Here is a 7603-nt window from a genome sequence, read left to right on the forward strand (position 1 = left end):
CTGAGTGACCTCTGGTAGCAGAGCATTCCATGATGACATGACTCTATACATCACTGAGTGACCTCTGGTAGCAGAGCATTCCATGATGACATGACTCTATACATCACTGAGTGACCTCTGGTAGCAGAGCATTCCATGATGACATGACTCTATACATCACTGAGTGACCTCTGGTAGCAGAGCATTCCATGATGTCATGACTCTATACATCACTCAGTAACCTCTGGTAGCAGAACATTCCATGATGACATGGCTCTATACATCACTGAGTGACCTATGGTAGCAGAACATTCCATGATGATATGGCTCTATACATCACTGAGTAACCTCTGGTAGCAGAACATTCCATGATGACATGGCTCTATAGATCACTGAGTAACCTCTGGTAGCAGAGCATTCCATGATGACAAGGCTCTATACATCACTGAGTGACCTCTGGTAGCAGAGCATTCCATGATGACAAGGCTCTATTCATCACTGAGTGACCTCTGACTCTGGTCCTCTGGTAGCAGAGCATTCCATGATGACAAGGCTCTATACATCACTGAGTGACCTCTGGTAGCAGAGCATTCCATGATGACATGACTCTATACATCACTGAGTGACCTCTGGTAGCAGAATATTCCCATGATGACATGACTCTATAGATCACTGAGTGACCTCTGGTAGCAGAACATTCCATGATGACAAGGCTCTATACATCACTGAGTGACCTCTGGTAGCAGAGCATTCCATGATGACAAGGCTCTATACATCACTGAGTGACCTCTGGTAGCAGAGCATTCCATGATGACAAGGCTCTATTCATCACTGAGTGACCTCTGACTCTGGTCCTCTGGTAGCAGAGCATTCCATGATGACAAGGCTCTATACATCACTGAGTGACCTCTGGTAGCAGAGCATTCCATGATGACATGACTCTATACATCACTGAGTGACCTCTGGTAGCAGAATATTCCCATGATGACATGACTCTATAGATCACTGAGTGACCTCTGGTAGCAGAGCATTCCATGATGACAAGGCTCTATACATCACTGAGTAACCTCTGGTAGCAGAGCATTCCATGATGACAATGCTCTATACATCACTGAGTGACCTCTGGTAGCAGAGCATTCCATGATGACAAGGCTCTATACATCACTGAGTGACCTCTGGTAGCAGAGCATTCCATGATGACAAGGCTCTATACATCACTGAGTGACCTCTGGTAGCAGAACATTCCATGATGACAAGGCTCTATACATCACTGAGTGACCTCTGGTAGCAGAGCATTCCATGATGACATGACTCTATACATCACTGAGTGACCTCTGGGAGCAGAGCATTCCATGATGACAAGGCTCTATACATCACTGAGTGACCTCTGGTAGCAGAGCATTCCATGATGACAAGGCTCTATACATCACTGAGTGACCTCTGGTAGCAGAGCATTCCATGATGACATGACTCTATACATCACTGAGTGACCTCTGGTAGCAGAGCATTCCATGATGACATGACTCTATACATCACTGAGTGACCTCTGGTAGCAGAGCATTCCGTGATGACATGACTCTATACATCACTGAGTGACCTCTGGTAGCAGAGCATTCCATGATGTCATGACTCTATACATCACTGAGTAACCTCTGGTAGCAGAACATTCCATGATGACATGGCTCTATAGATCACTGAGTAACCTCTGGTAGCAGAACATTCCATGATGATATGGCTCTATACATCACTGAGTAACCTCTGGTAGCAGAACATTCCATGATGACATGGCTCTATAGATCACTGAGTAACCTCTGGTAGCAGAGCATTCCATGATGACATGACTCTATACATCACTGAGTGACCTCTGGTAGCAGAATATTCCCATGATGACATGACTCTATAGATCACTGAGTGACCTCTGGTAGCAGAGCATTCCATGATGACAAGGCTCTATACATCACTGAGTGACCTCTGGTAGCAGAGCATTCCATGATGACAAGGCTCTATACATCACTGAGTGACCTCTGGTAGCAGAACATTCCATGATGACAAGGCTCTATACATCACTGAGTGACCTCTGGTAGCAGAGCATTCCATGATGACATGGCTCTATACATCACTGAGTAACCTCTGGTAGCAGAGCATTCCATGATGACAAGGCTCTATACATCACTGAGTGACCTCTGGTAGCAGAGCATTCCATGATGACAAGGCTCTATACATCACTGAGTGACCTCTGGTAGCAGAGCATTCCATGATGACAAGGCTCTATACATCACTGAGTGACCTCTGGTAGCAGAACATTCCATGATGACAAGGCTCTATACATCACTGAGTGACCTCTGGTAGCAGAGCATTCCATGATGACATGACTCTATACATCACTGAGTGACCTCTGGTAGCAGAGCATTCCATGATGACAAGGCTCTATACATCACTGAGTGACCTCTGGTAGCAGAGCATTCCATGATGACATGACTCTATACATCACTGAGTGACCTCTGGTAGCAGAGCATTCCATGATGACATGACTCTATACATCACTGAGTGACCTCTGGTAGCAGAGCATTCCATGATGACATGACTCTATACATCACTGAGTGACCTCTGACTCTGGTCCTCTGGTAGCAGAGCATTCCATGATGACATGACTCTATACATCACTGAGTGACCTCTGGTAGCAGAGCATTCCATGATGTCATGACTCTATACATCACTCAGTAACCTCTGGTAGCAGAACATTCCATGATGACATGGCTCTATACATCACTGAGTGACCTATGGTAGCAGATCATTCCATGATGACATGGCTCTATACATCACTGAGTGACCTATGGTAGCAGAACATTCCATGATGATATGGCTCTATACATCACTGAGTGACCTCTGGTAGCAGAGCATTCCATGAGGACATGGCTCTATACATCACTGAGTGACCTCTGGTAGCAGAACATTCCATGATGACATGGCTCTATACATCACTGTGTGACCTCTGGTAGCAGAGCATTCCATGATGACATGGCTCTATACATCACTGAGTAACCTCTGGTAGCAGAACATTCCATGATGACATGGCTCTATTCATCACTGAGTGACCTCTGACTCTGGTCCTCTGGTAGCAGATCATTCCATGATGACATGGCTCTATACATCACTGAGTGACCTCTGGTAGCAGAGCATTCCATGATGACATGGCTCTATTCATCACTGAGTGACCTCTGACTCTGGTCCTCTGGTAGCAGATCATTCCATGATGACATGGCTCTATACATCACTGAGTGACCTCTGGTAGCAGAACATTCCATGATGACAAGGCTCTATACATCACTGAGTAACCTCTGGTAGCAGAGCATTCCATGATGACAAGGCTCTATACATCACTGAGTGACCTCTGGTAGCAGAGCATTCCATGATGACAAGGCTCTATACATCACTGAGTAACCTCTGGTAGCAGAGCATTCCATGATGACAATGCTCTATACATCACTGAGTGACCTCTGGTAGCAGAGCATTCCATGATGACATGACTCTATACATCACTGAGTGACCTCTGGTAGCAGAATATTCCCATGATGACATGACTCTATAGATCACTGAGTGACCTCTGGTAGCAGAACATTCCATGATGACAAGGCTCTATACATCACTGAGTAACCTCTGGTAGCAGAGCATTCCATGATGACAAGGCTCTATACATCACTGAGTGACCTCTGGTAGCAGAGCATTCCATGATGACAAGGCTCTATACATCACTGAGTGACCTCTGGTAGCAGAACATTCCATGATGACAAGGCTCTATACATCACTGAGTGACCTCTGGTAGCAGAGCATTCCATGATGACATGGCTCTATACATCACTGAGTAACCTCTGGTAGCAGAGCATTCCATGATGACAAGGCTCTATACATCACTGAGTGACCTCTGGTAGCAGAGCATTCCATGATGACAAGGCTCTATACATCACTGAGTGACCTCTGGTAGCAGAGCATTCCATGATGACAAGGCTCTATACATCACTGAGTGACCTCTGGTAGCAGAACATTCCATGATGACAAGGCTCTATACATCACTGAGTGACCTCTGGGAGCAGAGCATTCCATGATGACAAGGCTCTATACATCACTGAGTGACCTCTGGTAGCAGAGCATTCCATGATGACATGACTCTATACATCACTGAGTGACCTCTGGTAGCAGAGCATTCCATGATGACATGACTCTATACATCACTGAGTGACCTCTGGTAGCAGAGCATTCCATGATGACATGACTATACATCACTGAGTGACCTCTGGTAGCAGAGCATTCCATGATGACATGGCTCTATACATCACTGAGTAACCTCTGGTAGCAGAACATTCCATGATGACATGGCTCTATACATCACTGAGTGACCTCTGGTAGCAGAGCATTCCATGATGACATGGCTCTATACATCACTGAGTAACCTCTGGTAGCAGAGCATTCCATGATGACATGGCTCTATACATCACTGAGTGACCTCTGGTAGCAGAGCATTCCATGATGACATGGCTCTATACATCACTGAGTAACCTCTGGTAGCAGAGCATTCCATGATGACATGGCTCTATACATCACTGAGTGACCTCTGGTAGCAGAACATTCCATGATGACATGGCTCTATAGATCACTGAGTAACCTCTGGTAGCAGAACATTCCATGATGACATGGCTCTATAGATCACTGAGTGACCTCTGGTAGCAGAACATTCCATGATGACATGGCTCTATACATCACTGAGTAACCTCTGGTAGCAGAACATTCCATGATGACAAGGCTCTATACATCACTGAGTAACCTCTGGTAGCAGAGCATTCCATGATGACAAGGCTCTATACATCACTGAGTGACCTCTGGTAGCAGAGCATTCCATGATGACAAGGCTCTATACATCACTGAGTGACCTCTGGTAGCAGAACATTCCATGATGACAAGGCTCTATACATCACTGAGTGACCTCTGGTAGCAGAGCATTCCATGATGACATGGCTCTATACATCACTGAGTAACCTCTGGTAGCAGAGCATTCCATGATGACAAGGCTCTATACATCACTGAGTGACCTCTGGTAGCAGAGCATTCCATGATGACAAGGCTCTATACATCACTGAGTGACCTCTGGTAGCAGAGCATTCCATGATGACATGGCTCTATACATCACTGAGTGACCTCTGACTCTGGTCCTCTGGTAGCAGAGCATTCCATGATGACATGACTCTATACATCACTGAGTGACCTCTGGTAGCAGAGCATTCCATGATGTCATGACTCTATACATCACTGAGTAACCTCTGGTAGCAGAACATTCCATGATGACATGGCTCTATAGATCACTGAGTAACCTCTGGTAGCAGAACATTCCATGATGACATGGCTCTATAGATCACTGAGTGACCTCTGGTAGCAGAACATTCCATGATGATATGGCTCTATACATCACTGAGTGACCTCTGGTAGCAGAGCATTCCATGATGACATGGCTCTATACATCACTGAGTGACCTCTGGTAGCAGAACATTCCATGATGACATGGCTCTATACATCACTGTGTGACCTCTGGTAGCAGAGCATTCCATGATGACATGGCTCTATACATCACTGAGTAACCTCTGGTAGCAGAACATTCCATGATGACATGGCTCTATAGATCACTGAGTGACCTCTGGTAGCAGAACATTCCATGATGACATGGCTCTATACATCACTGTGTGACCTCTGGTAGCAGAGCATTCCATGATGACATGGCTCTATAGATCACTGAGTGACCTCTGGTAGCAGAGCATTCCATGATGACATGACTCTATACATCACTGAGTGACCTCTGGTAGCAGAGCATTCCATGATGTCATGACTCTATACATCACTGAGTAACCTCTGGTAGCAGAACATTCCATGATGACATGGCTCTATAGATCACTGAGTAACCTCTGGTAGCAGAACATTCCATGATGACATGGCTCTATAGATCACTGAGTGACCTCTGGTAGCAGAACATTCCATGATGATATGGCTCTATACATCACTGAGTGACCTCTGGTAGCAGAGCATTCCATGATGACATGGCTCTATTCATCACTGAGTGACCTCTGGTAGCAGAACATTCCATGATGACATGACTCTATACATCACTGAGTGACCTCTGGTAGCAGAGCATTCCATGATGACATGGCTCTATACATCACTGAGTAACCTCTGGTAGCAGAACATTCCATGATGACATGGCTCTATAGATCACTGAGTGACCTCTGGTAGCAGAACATTCCATGATGACATGGCTCTATTCATCACTGAGTGACCTCTGACTCTGGTCCTCTGGTAGCAGATCATTCCATGATGACATGGCTCTATACATCACTGAGTGACCTCTGGTAGCAGAGCATTCCATGATGACATGGCTCTATTCATCACTGAGTGACCTCTGACTCTGGTCCTCTGGTAGCAGATCATTCCATGATGACATGGCTCTATACATCACTGAGTAACCTCTGGTAGCAGAACATTCCATGATGACATGGCTCTATAGATCACTGAGTGACCTCTGGTAGCAGAACATTCCATGATGACATGGCTCTATTCATCACTGAGTGACCTCTGGTAGCAGAGCATTCCATGATGACAAGGCTCTATACATCACTGAGTGACCTCTGGTAGCAGAGCATTCCATGATGACAAGGCTCTATACATCACTGAGTAACCTCTGGTAGCAGAGCATTCCATGATGACAAGGCTCTATACATCACTGAGTGACCTCTGGTAGCAGAGCATTCCATGATGACAAGGCTCTATACATCACTGAGTAACCTCTGGTAGCAGAGCATTCCATGATGACAAGGCTCTATACATCACTGAGTGACCTCTGGTAGCAGAGCATTCCATGATGACAAGGCTCTATACATCACTGAGTGACCTCTGGTAGCAGAGCATTCCATGATGACATGACTCTATACATCACTGAGTGACCTCTGGTAGCAGAGCATTCCATGATGACATGACTATACATCACTGAGTGACCTCTGGTAGCAGAGCATTCCATGATGTCATGACTCTATACATCACTCAGTAACCTCTGGTAGCAGAACATTCCATGATGACATGGCTCTATACATCACTGAGTGACCTATGGTAGCAGATCATTCCATGATGACATGGCTCTATACATCACTGAGTGACCTATGGTAGCAGAGCATTCCATGATGACATGGCTCTATACATCACTGAGTGACCTCTGGTAGCAGAGCATTCCATGATGACATGGCTCTATACATCACTGAGTAACCTCTGGTAGCAGAACATTCCATGATGACATGGCTCTATACATCACTGAGTAACCTCTGGTAGCAGAGCATTCCATGATGACATGGCTCTATACATCACTGAGTAACCTCTGGTAGCAGAACATTCCATGATGACATGGCTCTATAGATCACTGAGTGACCTCTGGTAGCAGAACATTCCATGATGACATGGCTCTATACATCACTGTGTGACCTCTGGTAGCAGAGCATTCCATGATGACATGGCTCTATAGATCACTGAGTGACCTCTGGTAGCAGAGCATTCCATGATGACATGACTCTATACATCACTGAGTGACCTCTGGTAG

At 45.6% G+C, this 7603-nt stretch overlaps 1 long non-coding RNA gene across 1 annotated transcript; it reads right to left on the bottom strand.

Annotated features, from left to right (window-relative positions):
* Positions 1-721: 721 nt before the first annotated feature.
* LOC127911817 (uncharacterized) lies at positions 722-3618 on the bottom strand. The gene is made up of 3 exons (XR_008079469.1): positions 3369-3618; positions 1789-1895; positions 722-1099 (listed from the first exon to the last, which is right to left on the bottom strand). It is a non-coding gene; the product is annotated as an uncharacterized LOC127911817 (long non-coding RNA).
* Positions 3619-7603: the final 3985 nt, after the last annotated feature.

The sequence above is a fragment of the Oncorhynchus keta genome, chromosome 25 (assembly GCF_023373465.1).
Source record: "Oncorhynchus keta strain PuntledgeMale-10-30-2019 chromosome 25, Oket_V2, whole genome shotgun sequence".
Classification (NCBI taxonomy): domain Eukaryota; kingdom Metazoa; phylum Chordata; class Actinopteri; order Salmoniformes; family Salmonidae; genus Oncorhynchus; species Oncorhynchus keta.